The sequence below is a fragment of the Phyllostomus hastatus genome, unplaced genomic scaffold (genome assembly GCF_019186645.2).
Source record: "Phyllostomus hastatus isolate PE091 unplaced genomic scaffold, TTU_PhHast_1.1 phas_contig_196, whole genome shotgun sequence".
Lineage (NCBI taxonomy): Eukaryota > Metazoa > Chordata > Mammalia > Chiroptera > Phyllostomidae > Phyllostomus > Phyllostomus hastatus.
In genome coordinates, this window is record NW_025333709.1 from 25,067,040 (window position 1) to 25,091,919 (window position 24,880).

Here is a 24,880-nt window from a genome sequence, read left to right on the forward strand (position 1 = left end):
TAGATGGCCTTGAGTTGGCAATGCTGTTTTAGATACAAAACCAACAATCCATGAGAGAAATCCCAGACAAGCTAGACTTCATTAAAATTTTTCTTTCAAATTAAAATTTTCTTCTATGAGAAAGAAATTGTCTAGAGGATAGAAAGACAAGCCATAGAACTGGGAGAAAATATTTGCAAAATACTAATTGATAAAGGACTGGTACCCAAAATGCAAAGAATTCTTAACACTCAATAATAAAAAAATGAACAATCCAATTTTTAAAACATGGGCAAAAATGTGGACAGACACCTCACCAAGGAAGACTATACAGAGGGCAAACAGCATATGAAGACACTCAACAGCAAACATCATTTGGGAGTTGCAAATAAAAAGAACAAGGAGATACCACTATATACTTGTTTAGAACGGATAAGATCCAAAACATGGACAACACCAAATGCTGAGGAAGGTGTGGAGAAACAGGGACAACTCGCTTAATGCTAGTGCAAGTGCAGAAATGGTACAGACACTTTGGAAAACAGTTTGGCAGTTTCTTACACAACTAAACATACTCTCATGATCCAGCAATCATGTTCCTTGGTATTTACCCAAAAGAGTGGAAAACTTACGACTACACAAAACTTGCACAGGTATGTTTACAGTGGCTTCATTCATAACTGCCAAGATTTGAAAGCCCCCAAGATGCCCTTCAGTAGGTAGAGGGATAAACTGTAGTGCATGAAAATGATAGAACTGTAAGAAAGAAAAAAAAAGAAAGGAAAGAAAGGAAGGAAAGAAAGGAAAGGAAAGGAAAGGAAAGGAAAGGAAAGGAAAGGAAAGGAAAGGAAAGGAAAGGAAAGGAAAGGAAAGGAAAGGAAAGGAAAGGAAAGGAAAGGAAAGGAAAGGAGAAAAGGAAAGGAAAGGAAAGGAGAAAGGAAGGAAGGAAGGAAGGAAGGAAGGAAGGAAGGAAGGAAGGAAGGAAGGATCAAGCCAGGAAAAGACACAGAGGGACCTCAAGTTCGTGTTGCAAAGTAAAAAGGAGCCAATCTGAACAGGTTGTATACTATATGATTCCAACTATATGACATTCTGGAAAACTATGGAGACAGTAGAAAGATCAGTAGTTACCAGAAATTCAGGGGGAGAGAGAAATGAATGATTAGTTGGAACACAGGGGGTTTTTAGGACAGTGAAAGTATTGTGTGTGATGCTATTAAATTATTGGGTTGGCCAAAAAGTCCATTCAGGTTTTTTCCATAAAGTAGAAGACATTTTTTATTTTCACCAATAACCTTACTGATTTGGATACTTTGAATATGTCAACTATCTCCTGCTATTGGCTTCTAACGGGTAGAGGCCAGGGGTGCTGCTAAACATCTTTCAGTGCATAAGATAACACCACAGCAAAGAGTTGTTTGGCCAAAATGTCAATAGTATCAAGAAACTTTACAAACCACTTCTGGCATGTTCGATCAGTCACAGCACCTTCTCCATACACTGCACAAATCTTCTTTGCATTTTAGTTGTGCTTTTATCTTTCTTGAAAAACTAAAACATAATACACCAAAAGTGTTATATATCTTCTTCCATCTTCAATATTAAAATGGCAGCACAAAAATTCACCAATTTTGATAAGTTTGTTTTTAATGCATGCTGATATGTGAGCTGTCACAATACAAATTGTTTCAAACGAAGTTAAAGACAACTAAGCACTACTAGAGCGAGCATACAAAAAAAAACTTTTTGGCCAACCAAATAGATTCATATATATATCATTAATTACTTGTCAAAACACAAAATATACAACACAAAGAGTAACTCTCATGTAGATTATGGACTTCAGTTAATCATATGTATTAATATTGGCTCATCAATTTTAAAAATGCAAGATGTTAAAAATGGGGAAAACCTGTAGGAGGGGTAGGAACTCTGTACTTCCTGCTCAATTTTTCTGTAAACTAAAATGCCCTCCTCAAAATAAAGTTAAGAATTTTTAACAAGCAAACCGTGTCGATTATAAAAATAATAAAAAAAATAAACCATTAAGAAAAGGAAATAAATCTCTAAAATTCGTGACACAGTTGGAATTCTGCTTAGAACAGAAAGCCAACTGAGGCTTTTGTAAGAGAGTATCTGTTACCCCGCAGTATTAAAATGAACTCCGGACAGCTCTCTGATAACCTCTCATTTGGCTGCCCCCAAACAATTGTGTTTACAGTAAATAGCAAGATTCCACTGCTAGCAAACTCTGAAATTATCTTCCTTATACGCAATTTATTTTAACAATAGGCTCTGGCCCTGGCTGGCGTAGCTCAGTGGACTGAGCACAGGCTGTGGACCAAAGCATAGCAGGTTCGATTCCCAGTCAGGGTACATGCCTGGGTTGCAGGCCACGGCCCCCAGCAACCGCACATTGATGTTTCTCTCTCTCTCTCTCTTCTCCCTCCCTTCCCTCTCTAAAAGTAAACAATAGGCTCTGGAAAGCCTCCCTTTCTTTCAGATGCAAACAGAAAGTAATTGAATTAAATACATTTTTTAGAATGTTCTTGAAGACTAAATCCTATTTCTCCTTTATTAAACAGCTCTCTCTGCTAGTCTCCCCACCCCCCAGCAGGATTCATAATTCCATCTCTTCTCCCACGGAACAGAGTCCCGACCTCTAGCGACAGGTTCTTCACCGTCAGCTGGCCAAACCCTGATCCAGCGTGTCCTCCCTCTGAGAGCCCGAGGACAGGGACTGGCACAGTCATTCCATGCCAAGGCCGCATCCTAAAAAACATTCCCAATCAGAGTGTGTGCCGATGTGCGTGATGGACACCTAACTCATGCCGGGAAAATGACAATGGAGTTCCCGGCTTTAGGTGCTGCGGCATCCGGCATCCGGCACTGTAAGTCGTGCGTTGTGTGCGTCTCCCCTTCCCTCCCCATCGCATTTCCTGCAGTGCCCCGCTCTGACTTCCTGAGCTGACTTCACTCTCAGAAAGGCTTTCCCTAAGTTGTAGCAAAGAGAGTAACCAGCAGCTCCAGCTCCACAAACCCACAAAAAGGAAAAACACCTTTGCAACGGTTTCAGGGAACATAGGGCTCCTCCGTAAACTGATCCTTGTGACCCTGACTAGCCAGGCTGATGTCACATGCCCATAACAGAGGCCGTGGGGTCACCTCCGCTAACCACACAGGCTGCACACAAGGCAGGGTGACTGCCCAGGGAAAATCAAGGTAGTTTGTTGAAGGAGGAAAAGGATGCTGGGCAGGCAAAGTCCACAGACGTGCAGGACTCCACAGGTCCTCAAGACTGCTGACTTGCATCCTTCTAGTGAGTATTTATTAACCATTTATTATGTCTAATGCTGAGTTTCCCACTGAATGTCCAACAGAAAATGTTTGCAGTACCCGTCCCTGTGACACAATGTACTTTCTCAAAATGAATTCTTTTCCGCCTGATTGCTGCATGTGAGGTTGTGATGCTGTTTTGTTCTCCTGGTCCACTATTCTGTACTAATTTCCATTCCTGTTACTTTCAGGACATTTCTTCTCCTTTGTCCCATGTATCTCGATGCCAAAGGCACAGTGCTGAAACCAAATGTGTTGCCAGCGTTTGTTTGGGGGGGAGATAAAAGTAAAATCTTATTGAACAACCTCAAGGAGCACAGACAGACTCCCCCCAGCATGGCAGGTCCCCGAGATCCACCCTTCGGTGTGAAATCCCAAAAGGGGGCAAGTCTCTGAAAGTGCTGGGGCCAGCCCAGCTTTCCAAGGGATACTGTTTTCTCTCCAGAGTAAGGCCAGGATCACTGAGGTTGTTAGGGGCGGCCTCTGGTAGTGGCCTCTCGCATATTTGTGTTTGAGCTCTCCCTCCCTCCTCTGGAAGAAGAGGATGAGAGAGGGCGGGCAGAGGAGAGGGAGAAGGGAGACAGCAGTGCCCTGTCCACAGGCGTGTATCAGGGTACAGCATCTGCCCTTCATCTGATGCTAGGAATCTCTCAAATAACTGGCATGATCATTTCGGGCTGTCTCAAAAACACTCTGTGGAATGAACAAAACAACTTTTCCCTGTCTGACACCAGCCACTTAGTCCAGCCTCTCTTATCTTATACCAACCTGATTTTGCTTAAGTTATGGTCTGTCTCAGGCTTTCACAGCAGCTTTCTTTTATGGATTTTCCATCCAGCAAATGTTTCTGTTCCACAGCTGGGCAGATCCGACCACAGCATGCTTGGCTATGGGCCGCAGCAGCTCACCCAAGCAGCTCCAACCTGGAGGGGCAAAGGCCAGAAGCCATTAGAAGGAAGCAGACTCATGAATTCTCTCTGTCTCCATCTCTCTCTCTGTCTCTGTCTCTCTCTCTGTCTCTGTCTCGCTCTCTCTTTCATATATATGTTTGGCAGGATAACCCCAAACATCTCTTCAATGTTTAAAATCCTTAATGAGCTCAGACAACAGTTTATAAGGTGCCCTGAAGACAAGCATGAGCTATTGTGCAGGAAGGATTAAAATATTTAATCATTACTGAAAAGGCTTGGTCAAATGATTGTGCTCTGTTTGTGGAAAATTTAAAAGCCAGATGTTTTAATTAACCACAGAAAACACAAGCTACAACTAAAATTTCACGAACACATTGATCTGCCCCGTGGAAAACCACAGGAATGTTCTGGCAAGGCTCAGCCAGAATTCTTGGGACACAGAGGGCTGGAATCATTCCCCTTAGGAACTTGAACAGAAAATTAACTTGCTCAATATGTTTTTTTTTTAAAGTAAAATGAAACCCAGATTTAATCTCAGTCAAATATAAAAACATTTTAAGACATCAAAAGGCACCACCAAAAGACACATGAGGGAAAGGTCATAAAAATATTCCAGCATGGCTCAGGATTCAGAATGTATTTCCAATGCAGAATGAATGGTGGAAGAGGAAATTTCAGACATTCAATAATCCAAAGGAAAAACGAATCATCTTTCATTTTCTAATCAAGGAAAACGATATATGCAAGCAATATTCGATATGTGAATCATAAATGTTATCAAATATAAAACACATTCAAGCAAAAAAAATCTTTTAACTCCCCGACCTCATGCCAAGAATGAGGCCTGGCCCACACTAGCTATCATGCTTCCGCCCGAGGACTCGGGGCGTCCAGAAAAACAGCGTTAAAACGATGTACATCGCAGCAAGCAATTCCAGTGCAGAAATCTAAAATGAGGGAATCTTATAAAAGCAGTTAGTGAACAACAACTAGTAGATTAGGAAGTCTTCATTCATTAATTATTATAATAGATATGATAACATCTATACCTGTTAATTTGAAAGCCTATTAGAGAAGGAACAGGACAAATGTTCTTTTCAGATACTAGGTCCATAATTCTGCTTCTCTAAGTCAAAGCAGACCCTGTCACCAGTATGCCAAGCATAATATTACATTAATCTCTACCTTCACTTGAAACTTTAGTCCCAAAAGTAAGTTCAAAGAGAACATGGAAAGTAAAAAGCAAGATGTCAATTTTTATATGTATGGTTTGATCCAAATTTTGTTCTACAAACCAAGTGTATATAATCTAAAGGCACCACAGTTTGAACAAAGGCTATTTCTGGGTCATGGGGTTAGAAGATATTTATATTTCCTTCTTAGTGTTTCCCAGGTTTTCTATAATTAACATGTATTCCTTATAGATTTAGAATATTTTTAAAAAAGGTTTTTATTAAATACTGTGGGAACAGAAATCAGAAAAGGGGTGTGACACTAGTCTAGCTTGATTTGTAGGCTTCCCCTTATCCAACAATAAGAGCGGATACATTGTCTTCTTTACTAAACTCAGTAATTCTTAACTTAGAGGTTCAAAACCCAGGTGCCCATAACACTTCCAGGGCTAACAACAGCACTTTGCCAGAAATAAGGAAGTTTTATTTGTTATTCTTCAGTCTTGCAACATAGAAACAAAAACACCATGGTTATTTCCCTGCCTGACTCATGCATCCAAAAAGAGTACCTCCTGGTGTTACAGTTCCACAGAAGCAGAGCCCGCAGTGAGGACCGCCACGCTCATTGCTGATACTCTCAGCATCTCAGAAAACACAAATCACAACGGTGGAATCTTGACACTCCGGGACTTGGCAAGGCAGCACTCCAAGAAGCCCAACCCTGTCGGTTTACAAAGGACACTGCTGCCCAGAAAGGTCATGTGTCCTTCCCGAGCCACACAGCCAGCACGGCAGAGATGAGGGTCCAGACCACCTGCCTCCGCTTTGGCCAAGAGCTCTTTCCACAACGTCTCCACACTCACTCTTCGAAAAACAAGTTTGTAGGAACCACCCGCACGTGTTACCAATTCGTATCAGCAAAACCAGAAGAACAGGACAGAAATTCGCTCCACCAAAAGTGAAAGGCATGCGGGAAAAAAGCCAAGACTCAACTGCAGGCTCGCAAAGACTACCCAGAGCACGTTCGGAGGGAGGAACAATGGGCGCAGTGTGCTCGGGCAGCAGGTGTCCCAAACAGAAACTGCCTATCACACGGAAAGCGCGCTGGTCCCAGTACTTGCTCTGTTGATAACAGCACGTTCCCACTGCTCAAGGCAGGACAAACGATTTTCAACACGATGCAACTACACTGGCACCAATCTGCCCGACAGAGGTAGGTAGGGTGCGTGCCCACCCCAGTGTTGGAAACAAGTGATGTACGACACCTTCTTTCCAAAAGGACTCAAGTCTTAGAGGAGACACATGGATGATTTCAAAAATTAAGAAAACAAGAGTCACTAAGAACTAAAATAAAATAATCCGAATGCCTCATATCTTATGTCTGATGCAATTTTGAGAGTAAGCAGGACTTTTCTCTTTTCTTCTAAATTATTCATTTGAAATATTGCTCACCTCCAGTTCTTTCTTAGCATCTACCTTGTGTGCACACCACACCAATCAGAAATCTAAGAGCCTCACGGAATGTGAATAGCCTGCAAAGAGGGGGGGAGAAGAGGGCAGATGGCAATGACAAACTCAGAGGCACTCCCTGAAAGGCCTTTGTTGAGCTCCCTTCTCTCGTCACCCTTGCCTACTGTGCAGCAGGACAACAAAGGCGTGAACTGTGAAGCTGCTAATAAAAACAGCCGCCCTGAGGATGATGTGATCTCGCTTTGTCAGAGCCAGAGCAAACACAATGGCTGTGTCCCGCCTCCTCTGAGAAGTCAGGCACCAGACCAGAAAAGAAAATGTGTTTTTTCCACCCCAAACTGCTCCTTGCATCCCCACCACACGATATGGGGCAAAAGTAGGTTTTATAGTTGAAAGTACGTGAAACAGAGTTTATTCTTGTATTATTATTTGTTATTGTATTATTTTCCATAAGAACAACTGGGAGCCTACTTTTGCCCCACCTGTACATTTCCATGGTTGGATCCTGGAGGAAAAACTATATTGTTAGTTTATTCCCATCTATACCTCAGTTCTAATGCTAAGGGTAAATATCCATGGTGGGCACAAGGGATTAGATGCTTGCTGCTATTTCCCAATGAAATTAAAGCTTCGTGGTAAGCATTGTTCAAGGACCCCTTTAAAGTCATTGGTAAGGTAATGTCAGTAAGTTCACATCTAGCACTCTGGTAGAATGAAGTCCGACCCACTAATCAAACTGAGTACAATCTTACTGAAGTCACCAAGTTCTCTTTCTTGATAGAGAATACGCAAAAACTAGAGTTAGAGCACATACACAGGTTTTGAAATCCTTTCTTACTTAGAACCTTGGCTGTGTGTTGTTTGGTTTTTAGCTTCAGTGAATGCCTTTGGGAAAATGTGTTACCACTGTGTCAAAATCTTAAAAGTTTGGCCAGTGTTTTATTTATTCTATTCTAATACCACAGGGGAAGTTTCTCCCTCAAAGGGACCGATTCCAGAAATACCAGCCAAGCCAATTCAACACTTCTGAAATTCCTATCTCAAAATGACCAGGGAGGCCAGGCAAAAATATACTAAAGAATGTTCTTCTCATAGCTTTGGAAATATGGTTTTAAAAACTGAGATTCACAGTATCAACAAATTTATATTTTAAAATGTTTGGGAGAGGAGAGTATAAATTCTATGAAATAATGAGGGCTAGGTTCCCCCCACCCTCCAAAGAAAGGTACCCATCACAGGCAATGGAATGAAAATAATCTCTTAATGAATAACCCAATGTGACACCCAACACATTTTGTGGCTGATGAAGAAGCCATGGCAATTTAGAAAAGGTTTCGCATAGTAACCTCCCCTGTCATACTCTTGAGTAAAGGGAATTTCAACTAGAGGGCAGAGAGTGGAAATTTATGCTTATTTAATGTTTTAAAGACTGTTCTGGAAAAAACAAGGATGAAGAAATTAGCACATGTAGAAGTTAGGGTCCCAGTTCTGCTACTGATGACCCAAGGCTTTCTGGGATGACTAACATATTCTCTTTAACCTCTGTCCCTCATTTGTAACACTGGGACGATACTAGCAGCCAACTTCATGGGATTGTCTACTGATGACACCAAATGCTGGGGGGGGCGGGGGGGGCGGTGTAAGGGCACTAAGTGGTAATGGGAAGAATATGTAATAAAGATTATATATTTAAAAATAAATAAAAGCAGTACAGAAATTTTTAAGGCACTATGTATTCATATGAAGTCAACAAATATTTACTAAGAAACTGCAAAGCTGCCAGACATGGCACTGTGCATACAATCCTAGGGACCGAGGTTAAGGGGCACGGTGTGATTTGTAAGTGGCACAGGTTGCTGTGGGAACGTGTAGGCAGCCTCCAATCCGAATGCCGGACAAACATCTGGTAGTGAAAAGTGGTAGATGTGGTTTTTCCTTGTGGTTGTCTAATTTTTAGCTCATTCTTTTAGCACATTTTTTACTGAACACTCACCATGTGTCAGGCACCGTTCTAGGTGCTGGGGATTTAACACTGAACACAGTGTCTGCCCTAATGGAGCCGACATTTCAGGCGTTCCTCATCCATGCGACACATGAAATAAACTAAACAGATTTAAGCAGCAAAGCTGCTTCTGCTGCCATACAATGATTTAACCAAAATATTGCCACACAAGAGTTAAAAGGCATATTCTAATTGATCTAAATACAGGGAGCATTTTATTTGTTATTTTAACCTCCAGGCCACATTTTACAATATGCTGAGTAACTGACATCATATAAAAGGTGCTCCTATATGATGTTGAAGAATCACAAATTGTGTATGTGTTGGCATGGAACAGAATACTCCTCCTGCACACACCGCCCACCCCCCCCCCCCGCCCACGAAGAAAAAGAACACACGCTGGAATCTATCCAGTAACAACCCGTTTTAACAAGGGCAATATCAGTTATTTTAGAAGCATTTTCCGCAGTCATTTTTCAAGATAAAAAAAGCTGAACTATTTACTTTAGAAACTAAACTGATGTTCAATTTTGACATGCCAAATGTCTGTCTTTAAAACTTTCTTTAAAATACTCTTATTTAAAAAAAGAAAAATGGCCTGAGAACTAGGCTGTCCACGACACAGCCAACCCGACAGCCCACGAATTCAATGTGGGATGGAGGGGAGGGGAGTAAGGAGACAAGGAGAAAGGAAGGTATAGGTTGAAGAACTACACACTGATCAGTATCAATAATCTAGAAGTTTACATACTCAACAAATACTAAGAGTCAATGTTTAAAATACTGTATAGCAAGAAAAAAAAATATCTAGATAAAACTGACGAAAATGCTACTCACCTCCAGAGCAAGGGTTCCCAAAGAAAGGGAGCCCACAAAAAATACAAAGCCCAAAGCCCAAGTACTCTGAATACTAGGTCTAGGGTAGCATCTGGCGATCTTTTTTTTCTTTTTTATTGTCCCTAAATAATGTTGATGCACAAAACATGGTTGAGAACCACTGTTTTACTCTATTTCCTTGTTGAAAAAAAATTAGAATATTTGTATTATGAAAATGGGTAACTGTTTTCCTAAGTACTCTCCACTCATCCTCATGCCCATCCATAACCATTATTACGCTATTTTTAAGTGGGAACACTTGAATCACAAAGAATTCAAATAACCTGACTGACGTTAACAGCCTTTAAATCAAGGACATGATATTTTCACTCGAGTCTTATCTGTCCTATATTTTCTTACACTCTGATCTGGTGACCTTTGGCAAGCTAAAAAACCCACTGTTTATGCTAAGGATGTCATGTGATTACTTATCCTAATATACCATAGGCATTAAAGTCTTTAAAACAACTAAAATCCCAGAATTCAGCCAGAAGTTCTGTAATTTTAAGAGGCTGCTGTGAAAATCATATGCAAAGTGTGGTCTATTTGGAGCACTGAGGAGGTATTTGGTCAGGTCAGAGTTATTACCTTCCATTCCAACTGAAGATCGGTAAAAGGTGTGCTTCTGATCTTAGGGAGTACAAGCTCCTTCACCCACCCTGGGCTTTACCTAGAAGAAGCTGGACACAGTAAAGTCTGACCCATTAGGAATTATTGCCGAGGACTTCATACCTTTCCACAATTTCATGCTTTTTTTTTCATGTTACCCCTTCAGCCTACACTGCCCTGCCGTACCATGTGCCAATTATTCATCCTTCCAGGCCCAGCCCAAATACCACCCCCTTCATAACTGGTTTTCAATGCTTCTCCTATCACAGGCAGCAAGCCGGTGCTTATTCAGGAGTACACATGCCTTATCTTGACATAGTCTTTGGAACATCTCATCTCCTCACCTTTAGTCTCAGGTTCTTTCTGGTTCTTCCTCGCCTCTCTGAAAGCGCTTTCTCAGGCTCCTTCTTAGCAACCACGAGAATATAAATGATGTTCACAAGGCTTCCTCTGGACCCTCCTCACACACCAGACAAACCTGTCTGGTAACTTCAAATACCTGCCAGGCACAGCTACCAGGGGTCCTGATGACACCCATCTACCCAGCCAGTAGATTGCCCATTCGTTCATCTGACATTCACTGACACCTATTCCACGCCATGTAAGCACCACGCTTTGTCTCCAGGTCAGACTCTTCTCGTGATGACTATATGTCTGACCCACTGGCGCCGAAACCCCTGATGCCTACACCATTCATGCTCCAGCCCCACACTGCACCCACTTGAAGAGGCACATTTTCACACCAGTAATATGGAGACGTGTCATTAAAAAAATGGCACCTTAAAAAATCTGGGCAGTGTTTTCCTTACAACTTTTTGCACAAACTATAACGGTGCTTTTTACAAACAATGGCCCCTTACAGTCAGCGAATTGCAGATACAGATTATCTTCATGTATCTCCCGTCCACTGCTCTACAGCAGAGCTGCCCAATATCACTTTCTTCAATGATGGAAATGTTCTATATTCAGCACAGTAGCCACTATCCACCGGTGCCTTGAAATGTGGCTAGTATGACCAAGGAACTAAATTTTTCAATTTTATTTCATTTTAATTAATGAGATTTTTCTACATGTTTACCAATTTCTTTATCATTCCTTTTACCACCTCAGTTCTTCCTCCAGGAATCACTTCTTCTGAAAGTACATCTGTTAAGAAGTTCCTTGGTAAAGGTCTGCTATGGCAAGGGTTAGCATCTGGGGAAGTACATTTTGCCTTTTTCTCGAATAACAGTTTTGCTGGTATACAATCAATAGTATTTTAGCATTTGGAAGATATTTTTCCACCTTCCATTATTGCTGTTAAAAAGTAGCTGTCAGTCTGTTGTTCCCTTGATAAAAACTGGGGTTCTTAAGATCATCTTTATAATTTTGATGTGTTGAAGTTTTCCCACGTCTAGATGTAGATTTCCTCTTATTGATCCTTATTGGTATATGTTACGCTTCCTTTATCTGTCCATACATTACTTGGGTTTAAGGAACACTGGTCATTTATGTCTCTCACAAACTCTGGAAATTATTTACATGTTAGATCTTCTGATTTCCTTTCAATGGAGCAAATTCCTTCCACTTGCTTTATCATCTTTTGTGGACTCTGAGCAGATCTCACTGTAGCCTTTATACCCTTCAACTACACTTCCCCGTTTTTCTTCTTTCTGTAGTAGTCCCGTTAATGTCTTCAAAACTTTTTTCTAGTTCATTAATTGCTTCTTCAGCTGTTTCTAATCTATTCATTAAATACAAATTTAATGAATTAGAACAGTTATTTTTTAAGTTTTATTTTTTCTCAAATCTTCCCAGTCAATTTTTTTCAACAACAAAAACAAATAGATTTATGTTGCCTTTGTACACATTCTTTTCCCTCCATTTTATTAAGATATAATTGACATATAACACTGTATTAGTTTAAGGGGTATAACTTAATGATTTCATATATGTACCATATATTAAAAAATTATCACATTAGTTAATATCTATCACCTCATATACTTACAAAAGTTGTTTTTTTGGTATGAAAACTTTTAAGATTTACTGTCTTAGAGCTTTCAAATATACAGTATTGCTAACTATAGTCACCATGCTGAACATCATATCCCCAGAACTTACTTATAATTGAACCTGTACCTTGACTCATTTTGTCTCTTACCAGCTCCCTGGTATTGGCAACCACCAATCTGTTTCCTGTTTCTATGACTTCAGGTCTTTTTAGATTCCACATATAAATGAGATCACACAGTATAGTTTTCAACTGTCTGACTCATTTCACATAGCATAATGTTCTCAAGGTCCATCCATGTTGTTGCAAATGACATGTTTTTTTTCTCTTTTATTTTTATTTGTTTAAAGATTTTATTTATTTATTTTTAGAGAAAGGGGAAGGGAAGAACAAAGAGAGGGAGAGAGACATCAATGTGTGGTTGCCTCTTGCACACCCCCAACCAGAGATCTGGCCCACAACCCAAGCATGTGCCCTGACTGGGAATCAAACCAGTGATGCTTGGGTTCGCAGACTGTCACTCAATCCACTGAGCCACACCAGCCAGGGCTTTTCTTCTTTTTTATAACTAAATAATGTGCCTGGTCAGTTTTTATCTTATGCTATTTGCACTTAACTTGTAATTACAGTTTTTTTTCTTAAAGCATCCAACATAGGTATTTTATATTCTGAGTCAGACCATTTTAACATCTAAAGTCCTCAGCATTCTAAATCTATTGTTTTGTGTTTGTAGCTGGTGACTCTCACTTCCGGTGGCTTGTTTCCTAGTAGGGGTGGAGACCTTTGATTCTGAACTCATTATGTGGCTGGTCTTAGACAGAATAATCCTAAGATTTAAAGTTGGGATGCCTTCCTCCAGAAGGTATTTGCTTTCAGAAAAAGCCAAGGGTCACTGTCTACCTGGGGCCACCTGAACTTCTTTTATGAGTCCTAGTAAAACAGGACTCATAATAGGACTCATAAAATAGTCCTAGGCTCTCATAGCTTGCCACTGACCCAAAGTTTAGCCTCCAACCACAGTGGTGATATCAGCATTTGCTCTTGAGACAACCTGTGTTTTGTGTTTGTTTACACACAAAGCTCCCAGCCTTGATGGCTGGTGGGGCAAGAGACTCTGCAGATGTCTTAGATCATAGTCCCAGAAGTGCATTAAAAAAATGTTCTACCCAGAACACAATGCTTTAGTGTGGGAGTATGCTAGAGTATCCAGGCCACCATACTGCTAGAAACCTAAGTCTTGAACTAATCATATGTTCTCAGAACCTACTTTTCCTCTTTTGTTCCACACTTTGCGCCACAGACTCTTGCCCACATTGAAACTCAACCCCACAGGTACCAGTGACCCCTCTCTTTCCTCCACTACCTTATGCACAACTAGGTCCCAAGTCCCATCCTTTTCCTTGATCAAACATGGGTTTACAGTTTTAATCATCAAGGACAAGTAAGAAAAATAAATGAGGCAGAAGTAAAACCATAATCATGTATCCCTGCCAAATGAAGGTGCTTTAAATATAAAAAAAATAAATCCCAAAAGAGGGAAGTGGAAGGAGAAGGGAGTTTCACAAGAATCTCAGAAGAACCAGAACTCTGGCTGTCAGATCATAACCACATCTTCAAGGGCAGGCGTAATATCTGTCATGATAAATTAGTATTACTTTGAACTTTACTGGTTTTATAGATTTGCTTGAATTTACTGTATAAATTTGTCATTGTTTTATAGTTATATAAGAACTGGCAGCATAAGGAGTTTATACCTAGTTTTATATTTGGCATAGGTAAAGCTACACCATAATAAAAATATTTATATCAGTACTGGGGAATTGTGAGATTTTTTTCCTTTAAATAAAGAGGTCCATCAATCAGTGAGATTTTGGGAGCACTGGTCTTTATTTACTTTGCCATCTTTGATATTTTCACCACCCTCTCCATAAACTAATCGGCAGAAAGGGAATACAACCGCACAAGCAAGAAATCATTCACTAACCTCCGATTTCTCCCCGGTTCTCTAATTCTCCAGCTGTCTGAAGCAACTCAATACTGATGAATCTTTTAAAACAGCATGCTTGCTCTCTTTCTTTTAACAGTGGTGATTTCAAATAAGTGAGACCACTAGAAACACTGCCCTGCCCGGCTGCTACCGACACCCATTACTACTAGAATTTATAATTGGTACAAATGCACCTGGCAACAGTGCAGCAAATGAAATGTGTCAAACAAAGCACAGTCCTTGACTTAAGGAAGTCCACTTCCTGGTTGGGTTTCAATCACCGGGAATTTTGGTGAGTACAGCATTGTTGTCCTGAATAATTATAAGAAACTCCCAACCGTTTCTTTTTAACTTCTGTATTCTTATTCTTTATGGACTGATGGACTCTAGTTCATTGAAGCACCAGATATTTCATTTTAAAAGTCCTCCACCAAGGTAAAACTTTCTCTCTCCAGTATACTGACCCTGTGTCAACACTTGATTTGTCTCCCCACAGCGCTGACTGGGAACCAGAAGGGGTGGGGGTGGATCACGGCATATCATGCAATTGCTTGCTGGACAGAGGAGCACTCTGGGGCCCAGTGCATTGAAAGGCTTCCCTGGGGCCACATACATGATGGGCAGAGACCAGAATCTGCTCCTACCTAGTCCTGCCAACCAATCCAACGATTGAGTCGTCTGACTCATTTTAAATCCTAAGCTGTTTGAACTAGGTCTTCAAATTCATGACTTTGGTCATTGTGAAACTTTCATTTTAAAAAAAAGTGAAGAAATTTGATATTTTGCTAATTATAATTCGATATCCACACTATAGAAAACACCATCACATGTTTCAATAAAAGTCTAATGGAAATACCTCAAATTCTGAAACCTAATTCCAGGATTCTTATTTGGAAGTGTTTTTGTTGTTTTTGTACATGAACTCAGGGGGGATAATGGGATTATTTCTTTAATTCAAAGGAAGAAAAACAATTCTATAATTCAGGGGGGTCATTTTAAAATAACATAGTGACCAAATATAACTCTTACTCTGCAATTTCCAACTGCAGGTCTGAGGAAGGGCATAAGAATGTGCGTTTTGAACAAGCACAAGTTGATTACAATTCTGATGGTCTGAAGGCCACTTCATGGGAAACAATGGTCTTTTAAATTTTTTTTAAAGTAAACTAACTCTTTACTAAATCTAGTAAACTAAATTAAACTTTCTATCTAATCGATAAAGTGAGACAAGTAAAGGAAGAAGAGCAAGAGAGAATCCAAAAGACGCACTATACAGACAGACGAGACGGCGGACAGGCAGGCAGGCGCGGCGTTACCATTTGAGCCCGTGGAAAAGTGGATTTTGTGGAATCACATTCCTGAACTCTGGCCTAATAAGTTATGCTGAGCACTGCTGCAAAAAATTTTTAAAAGCAACTCAAAGCAGAAATGGTACCATCACCCAAAGAGCAGGTGAAACCAAAGGCTGGTTCGAGACTTGGCAGATTCCAGGCCCTCAAGATACACGTTTAATTAAGAAGCAGCTCCAGCTCTATCTGGAAATCTACTTAACCACAGACGTGGAATCGTAATGAATATGATCACATCTTACTTTCCCCCCGTGTCTATATCCTCAGGGCATCTACAATGGCCGGACTGGATGTGGAACCCTAAGTATTATAATAATAACAACACTTGTTGGAAAGCTCATTCTATATTTTTATAACTCATAAGTTGATGATATGGCTTCTTCTCAGATTTTTTCAAAAGAATCTGAACTTTTAAAAATTATATACATTAAGCCCTGGCTGGGGTGGCTCAGTGGATTGAGCGTGGGCCTGTGAACCAAAGTGTTGCCTGTTCAATTCCCAGTCGGGGCCCACGCCTGGGTGGCTGGCCAGGTTCCCAGTAGCTAGGCGCGAGAGGCAACCACACATTGATGTTTCATTCCCTCTCTTTCTCCATCCCTTCCACCTCTCTCTAAAATAAATAAATAAATGAAATCTTTTAAAAAATAAATATAAAAATTGTATACATTATCCACCTTAAGCCAAGTAATGCCGGCAGGCGAAACCTTCTACTAGGAAGGACGGGTGGGAAAAAACAAAAGGAGAGGGACAGAAGGCATAATCAACTGAGGGGGAAAAATCAAGAGCAAAGAAGTCAGCAATTAAATGTAGCTAAAAATACAAATTGCTACTTCATGGTCCAGCTACTGTAATACATCACTTTGAACAAAAAAGGGAATAAAAATCCCCAACAGACCTGTTCAGAGAAAACTAGCAGAGCTCCTGAAGACACTGCAGGAGGCGTCTCCCTGTGCTCCACCACCACCAGGCTTCCTAGCGCTGCGAGCACCCAGGGGCTCGGAAGCTGTGTCCTGTTCGCTCCCGGGTACAGGTGAGCCGAGAGCCGCCCTCCTGGGGCTTTCTCACAGCCCCAGCGACCCTCACAGAGCCCTCCTCTGTGTGGTCTGTCGTTTCAGCTATTGTGAAAGAGGCCAAAGGATGACCCCCAAACTTTCGCCCCGGAACAAGCTCACCCCAACACTTGAATAAGAAGGGGGACAGTGGAAGAAGCAAGAAAGAGGGCCGGAGCTGTAAATCTGGGGCATCGCCACCTGCCAGCACACACAACTGCTCTGAGGTATGAATCCTCTGGGAATCTGGACCCAGCCAGGATATGCCAGGAAACAACACAGGGTCAGTGCAGAAGGAGGCTACCAATCCTTACCAAATGTCCACGGCCCTGCCCACTTCCAAGGCAATCTATCTGTAATTAAAAGAGAAGAGCAACCCCAGAGACAAGGGCACTGTCTCCAGAGCAAGGTTGCCTGAGTTCAAAACCTGGCTGCTTCCCATCCTAGCTGTGTGACCTTGGACGTGCCACGCAGAAGGGGCACAATGAATGACAGCACCTAGTTTGGCTGCTGTGTTGGGAATTGAAAATATACGTAAAAGCACCTGAGTTAGTTATTATTACTATGAAAGAACCATACCCAATTCTCATTAATAAGGTAGAGCGTACAAGAGTCTACTCTCTTTTCAGAAAAAACTGCTGTACCCCTAAGAGGCACCACCCCAACTACAGTTCCATAAAGTAAATCGTATTTTAGACACCCTAGACAGCCACCCTGGGGTGTCTGAAGCAGTGGCTCTAGCCAGGATGGTACCAGGAGCACCCGACGAGCTGTTCCGCAGGGACGTGCCCAGGCAGTAGGTCTGGTTCGGAACCCGGAACGTCTGCTTTGACAAAGCACCGCCACTCAAATGCCCACCTGGACAAGAGAAACACTGTCTGAAAGCAAGTCCCAACTCCACCAAACCAGCCTCTCTTGGCAGGACGAGAACAGTTCAGGGGTGTTGGAAGGGTACCGCTGCCCACAAAAATGCCTCTGCAACCTGTTTGCTGCTGCCTGAAACTCCTTCTAGCAGGAGACTTCCATTGCACAAAGCAAAATTACGTTTTAAACTAGAAAAGGAACAAACATTGCTTGAGCAATGGCAGTGTATCAGGCCATATCTGTATTTCTCACACACACACACACACACACACTGTTCCTAAAGATCACCCCGAGGCACAGTCACTGTGCAAAGGAGGAGACAGAGGAGCAGAGAGAGAGGTGCATACAGAGCCAAGATTCCACCCCCACTGCGCCTCGCTGCCTCCTGGCCTATCACCTGCACTCGGGAGCCCACGGTTCTAAGTCAAAGCCAACAACACCGGACTGAAGGAGGTACTTCGCACAGACACTACATCCCATCCCCAGGAAGTCTGAAGATGCAAGAAAGGGGTTTGCACCTACCCTCACCTTTCTCTTTCACTTTTTTTCCTTAACAGGCAAAAGGAAAGGAATAGATGAATTAGTGGAAATAGTCAGATATAAATGAAGAAAATGACCTCATCTACCTCAAAAGTGTGTTATTATGAAGCTCAGATAAGATCAAAGTACCCACAGTAATACAAGGTATACTCATTGACCACTATCGGTGCCCAGGACAGATCGTCTCCCCACAATGCCCAGATTCCCATTTCTCGGCTAAGAAAGCTGAAATAGAAAAAGGTCAAAATGACTTGTCCACAGACCCACAGAGTATGGATGGAAATTCAAACCCAGAATAAAACCTAGCCTCTCAACTACTAAGTCTATTACCTACGTGATTTTTGCCTACAAAATCGCTACGTAATCTGTCAGATCATAAAGAGATATCAGGAAATTTGCATGAGCCACAAAGTGCTCTAAACTGCAGAATAAACAAAGGAATGTGTATAATCTATAATCTGAAATAAATAAGAGAAGCTTGTAAACCTATTTTCAGCTTACTGAATAGAAAATAAATAGACGCGCCCAAAGAAAATGAAGGCTATCAAGTAGTAAAATTAAGGAGAACAGCAATAGGCTTAAGGGGGGAAAAAACAAGCAAATAAAACAAAATCGCAGGATGCTGCCTCGTGAGTGCTGGGGAAACAATGGCAAGGATGAAAAACAGGGACGGGAAGGTGATTCAGACAACTGTAAGGCGGTGGCCCAGGACCCAAGGCAGGCTGGCTGTGGGAACAGACGGGGACCTTACAGGTGCTGCTGGCCTGGACCCAGGCAAGGGCCTGAGGTGGCCAGGCCTTCAGAGGAAACGACAGAAGCCTGCTGCTTAAGCGATTAGGCAGAGCCTGAGTGACGCCACGCTCACTTCCACCTCCCCTCCCTACAAGGGCTAGCCCACAGCCAGCCATTTCTTCCCTACGGAGGGGGAGACTTTTTTAAAACATTGGGTTGGCCAAAAAGTCCGTGACATTTTTTTCCCATAAAATAAAAGACATCTTTTTCATTTTCTCTAATAACTTTATTAATTTGGATATTTTGAGTATGTTGGCTATCTCCTGCTATTGGTTTCTAGTGGGTAGAAGCCAGGGGTGCTGCTAAACATCTTCCAATGCACAAGACAGCCCCAGAGCAAAGAATTAATTAACTGGCCAAAATGTCAACAGTACCAAGAAACTTTGCAAACCACTTCTGACATGTTCAATCAATCACAGTACCTTCTCCATACACTGCACCATCTTTTTTATGCATTTCAGTTGCATTTTTACCTTTCTTGAAATAAAAAGCATAGAATACTAAAAATGTTGTGCATTTTCTTCATCTTCCATGTTAAAATGGCTGCACAAAAATTCACCAATTTTTGTGTTTTTTTAAAATGCATGCCAACATGACAGCTATCACAATACAATCTAACAAAATTGTTTCAAATAAAGTTAAAGACAATGAAGCACTACTAGAGCCATTGTACAGAAAAAAACCAAACATACTTTTTGGCCAACCCAAAACCATATAGACCAGACAGCCAAAATAATTCCTCCCTGCCCATGGCACCCCAGTCAGCAATTAGGATGCCAGAGGAGCCATCGGGAAGCTGAACGAGGCAGTAGAAACCACTGTCAGCCAGGAGACCGGGCTCCGGATGGGGGTCCACTAATGTTCTGTCTGTGCCGCCTCAGGCAAATGCCCCCGAAACTCCGATCCTGTCAGTATCCAAGTGAAGGGCAGACAGGGTGACCTCTGAGAGGGAAGTTCTGGTCACTCACTCCCTTCCCGTGTTCCCTCGGTCTCCCTCTTCCCTCTCATAGATGGCGGTGAGGTCTCCAAAGAGAGGGAGGGAGGGAGGATGGTTCCTCTAAGACCTGGAAACCCCAAATAATAACCAAACTAATGGAGCTGACAGAAATAACAGTTACGCTCTGACCTGTGTGGCTCAGTGGGTTGGGTGTCACCCTGCAGACTGAGGGGTCATCATTTCAGTTCACAGTAAAGACGCATGTCTGGGTTGTGGGCCAGGCCCCCGGCTAGGGGCATGCAGGAGGCGGTTGGTCAGTGTTTCTCTCTCGCATCAATGTTTCTCTCCTTCTTTTTCTCCCTCCCACTCCCTCAAAGAAATAAATAAATAAAATATCTAAAGAAAAAGAAATAATAGCTACCATTTACTGAGCCATTACTATGTGTCAGGCATGTACTATTAGCTCCCTTAATCCTCACAATGCTCTTACAAAGGTGGGCTAAGGAATTTGTCCAGGGGACACCGTTTGTGAGTACGCTGGGGTCTGAGCCTGGCCTCCAGAGCCCGAGCTAATTACGTGATGCATCTTTGCTCTTTGGCTGAAACTCTATCAACTCCAACTGACAATGTGTATTACAGCATGCTGCCGGTTTCCCGGGGGGAAGAGGAAGCAACACGTTTCGAACCACAATCTGGCAAAACACACAGCTTGAGTGAAACCATGTCCTTCACAGACGCGGCTCCTTAATTCTGAAATCTTTCTCCCCGAGTGCAGGCCCAAAGTCTCTTTTGAGAGGGCAGCATGCCAGGTGACCACGGACAATGAGGACCCCACCCAGTGAACTCAGGAGAGTCCGTGAGGTGCAGGAACGTGGAATGAGCAACTCCAAGCCATTCAGGTCATCGGAGGGCCAGGGCTAGAATCTGATTCTCCGGATGTCGCGTTCATTCGATACTTTAGAAACAAGGCCCCGTGTCTTCTACCTTGCTTTACCCTGTACGCTTTATTACAGAAACCTTCAAACACGTAAAAAAGTAGAATGAATGAATGAATCCCCAGCATCAACCACACAACCGTCCCAGCATCAACACATCAACAATCACCAGCTCACTGCCAACCCTGTTCTGCCTCCACATCCACCCAGTTTTCATCGCCCTTCAACCTCCCAACTGCCCACCCCGCCCCATTCCCATCCCCCCAGGCCCCACTCTATGTATACAGGGGTTGGCAAAACTACGTTTACAGTTGTTCATATGGGAAGTAACACAATAAATAATAAATATATAAGAATACTCCGTGTTTCACATACAATTGTAAACCTACTTTTGCCCACCCCTCTATTTAGGGATAGACCGTAGGCAAGTATTTAAATCCCAGTCTCAGTCTCTGAATTCACAACTGATTTTATTTTTATTTTTTTAATCCTCACACAAAGATACGTTTGATTTTTGAGCAAGATGGAGGGAGAAAGGGAGGCAGAGAGGGAGAGCACAACACCGACAGGAGAAGCATCGATCCGCTGCCTCTCAAACACGCCCCAACAGGGGATCGAACCCACAGCCTAGGTACATGAGCTGACCAGGGATCAAACCTGCAACCTCCCGGTGTACAGGACAGCGCGCCAATCAACTCAGCCACCTGGTCAGGGCCACAGCTGATTTTAAATGTACACACAAATTACAGTAAGGATCTGAGGACTACAGATTTTCCAGACACTGGCACAGGTACAAGAGCAGTCTCCTTTGATTTAGAGAAGATCTCAAGACACATAACTTCACTCTGAGAACACAATACTTTCTCTTTGTACCAGATAGCACAAACCTAATTACTCAATAAATACTTTTTGTGATGCTAAACCCCTTTTTGAAAGACTAACAAAAAGCCCCTAACTTTATAGATTGCCTGAAAAAGTGAAATATTATCACTTCTCCTTAAATCTTAACCTTCAAATAACTAAAAAAGCTATTTTATCCTCTGGATTTCAAATTGTGTATCACACTAGCTTTAATATAGGCACAGAGTAAATTCCAGGTGTTGTCAGAATCTGGCAGGTAGTTGTAGTTTAAAAATATTCCCAAGAGATCCCTTAAAACACGGCTATTTTTTTATTCTTTTTTTTTTTTATTAATCATTGTTCATATACAGTTTTCTCCTTTTTACTCCCAATCCAGTTCCCCCTCCCACCCGCCCCCCTTCCCTCCCATTACCACCCTCCCCTTAGTCTATGACCATGTGTCCTTTAAGTTTGTTCCTGTGAACCCTTCCCACTGTCCCCTTAAATTCCCTCTTCTCTCCCCTCCGGTCACCATCAGCCTGTCCTCTATTTCAGTGTCTTTAAAACACAGCTATTTTTTAAAGGACTAGATTAAATCTAGGTATTTAAGTACATATCCAGGTTAACATAATGGCCCCCTTCTAAGAGCATCACTGGATTTTCATTTTCCTTTTTAAGTCTAAATTTTACAAAGAAACGTAAGTGGGCATATTTTCTGTTCGGTCTCATGTGCAGAATTTTTACCACCGGAGTAATAAACCACTTTCCTAAACCATTAAATCCCTCACACTCCCCTCACAAAAAATCAATTATTTCATATTTTATTTGACTATTTGCAGTGTCTGCAATACACCCATGTAGAGAAAGACAATTTGATTTTGAGCTTAAGAATCCCAAGCACCCCAGGTGCGCAATTTTTAGCTGTGCGACTTGGGCGAGTGGCTTACCTGCGTCCCCACTGCACACTGGGGTCATATTTGCGCTGCTCACGCAGGAACAAGGGCCCAGTGGCACTCCGCTAATCACTGTGAAGGGCTTGGAGTTCGTCCAACCAACGTGACCGAGGCCGAACACATGTGAACAAGAATTGGGAAAACTCTCTTCCTAGACATGAACAAAGATACACATCCTTCTGGAAGCTACGGGCAGCCACTGTGCCACCTAGAAGAGAATCGCACTAGGGGGGAAAAATCCGACAGAGGAGCCCAGAGCAGCCCTTCCCACTGCCGGTCGCCGTCCCCCCAGGTCGGAACAGACACCGAGACGAAGCATGTTTAGAAACACGTGTAGGAATGTGACAGAATACTATTGCATCTGTTGAACTTAGTAATTAAAAAGTCCAGGGTTTATGTTTGTGTTTTTAAATTTTACTCTGCTAGTAATTCATTTGTATTGTATTTTACAAAAGTGGCGTTGATTTAGAAGTTGTGAAAAATTCCTTCCCTTGGACAGAGTGAAAAGTGAAGCTCAGCCCTGATCAAACCCCAGCTAAGCCAGACTCTTGATCTTGACTTTTTAGTTAGAGGAGCCAACAGATATCGTTTGTTGCTTAAGCCTGTCTGAGTCAACTTTTCTGGCATTTACAATAGAAACTATTTTCACAGATGCAGGGAACTGTCAGCCCAAACTAAGGTGAGAGGAAGGACAAAGATGAAGGTAAGACACAGCACAGGCAGGTAAAGGTACCAAGAATTCCAATCCTTACATAAAACTCTACATGAAACTGAAGAACAAAATATCTATTCAAAGATGTATAATCAGATAAAGGCTTTCCACGGCCCTACAATTTAATGGCCACCTTGACTGATTTCCTTCTTTTAAACAATAAACCCGTGCAAGCATTTCATTGTCTCTCCCATTTCTACCAAAAGAGTTATCTTCAAGCAAATGTCACACACAGTGGGTAGTGATTTCAGTTTCCTAAATCGTTGTCAAAGCTTTGCATACTTAAGCTTCCAAAAGGGGGAATTGGAAAAATGACAATTTCGAGGTGGGAAAGAAACATGAGTTATTTCAAAGCAGCAGCCTGGGATATGGTAAAATCTTTCTTCTCAAGCGTCTCCATCTAACATTTCTTCCAAACTGCAATCATTTCAACGGCTGGCTTTCACTGTATTTATGCTAAAATCTAGCTGACATTTTTATAGTACTTCACCAGGGTGAAAAGCCAAAAATGAAAAGAGTGGAGAAAAGCAAATATTACTGTGGGGTTTTTTTTTAAGAAAAAAACTATAAAGGGGTGGAATTAGGAAAGAATAAAGAATGAACTTTGTTAAGAAAAATGTTGATTAGTTTTATTAAGCTAAAACAATTCTAAGACAGAATGAAGTTGTTCTAAGGTAAAAGTCCATGTATAATAAGAGAGTTGGGTAGTCATTGGGGGAAAGTACCCACCCTACATAATCAGTTCAAGGCCAGGAACTCCCAAATCCCTTAATAAAATGGTACACTCTCCAGTGGCTGAGGTAATTAGGAAGGGTAGTATCAGAGCCCCCTCCAAAGGGACACTCCCTCACTGTGGGGTGCAGGGACATTTTTTCCCAGAAGTCTGAGATTTAGAAACTTTCTATATCTCTTCTATCTTTATAATAATTTTTTAAATTAATATATAATAATATCAATAACTCTAGGCCATCCAGACACCAACCTTGCCACAGTCATGTAATCTCAATCCCTACATTTGCATTTATAAGCACGCGGGTACCAAGACCACTTAAACTGAGACCCAGCGGTTCTCGAGCTGCGGAGCCCCAGACATGGACTCAGAGGTCAGCATTTCATTTGGAAGGAAGAACGAGTACTTTACAACATGGTTAAAAACCGAGAAGAGTGACAGGGTGTCCTGAGAAGCACACGACACCACTTCCACAACGTTCTGAACCAAAAATGCAGTCACCAGGAAACAGCTGACAAACCCAAACTCAGGGGCATCCTACAAAATAACCGCCCGGTACCCCGTGGGAGTGTCACAGTCATGAGGGACAGAGAAAGGGTGCGGCGTGCTCCACAGTAATAAGACTAAGGAGCTACGACAACTGAATGGAACGTGTAATCCTGGGCTGGATCCTAGACCAGAAAAGACCATTAATGGGACAGTAACGGGTGAAATTTAAAAAGTCTTCACATGATGGTATAAGATCCACATTTATTTCCTGATGTTCATCACTGTACAGTGATTACATATTAACATTTAGAAAATCTGTGTGAAGAATGTATGGAAATTCTTTGTACTATTTCTG

At 41.9% G+C, this 24,880-nt stretch overlaps 1 protein-coding gene across 12 annotated transcripts in view; it reads right to left on the reverse strand.

Moving 5' to 3' along the window:
• The window catches only part of APBB2 (amyloid beta precursor protein binding family B member 2), a 323,568-nt gene that overhangs the window by 262,749 nt on the left and 35,939 nt on the right, over window positions 1-24,880 (reverse strand). For all 12 annotated transcript variants that reach the window (XM_045834008.1, XM_045834009.1, XM_045834006.1 and 9 more), the window contains one exon: window positions 4,084-4,238. The gene's annotated coding sequence lies outside the window, so the exon portion shown is untranslated. The remainder of the gene's footprint in view (window positions 1-4,083; window positions 4,239-24,880) is intronic.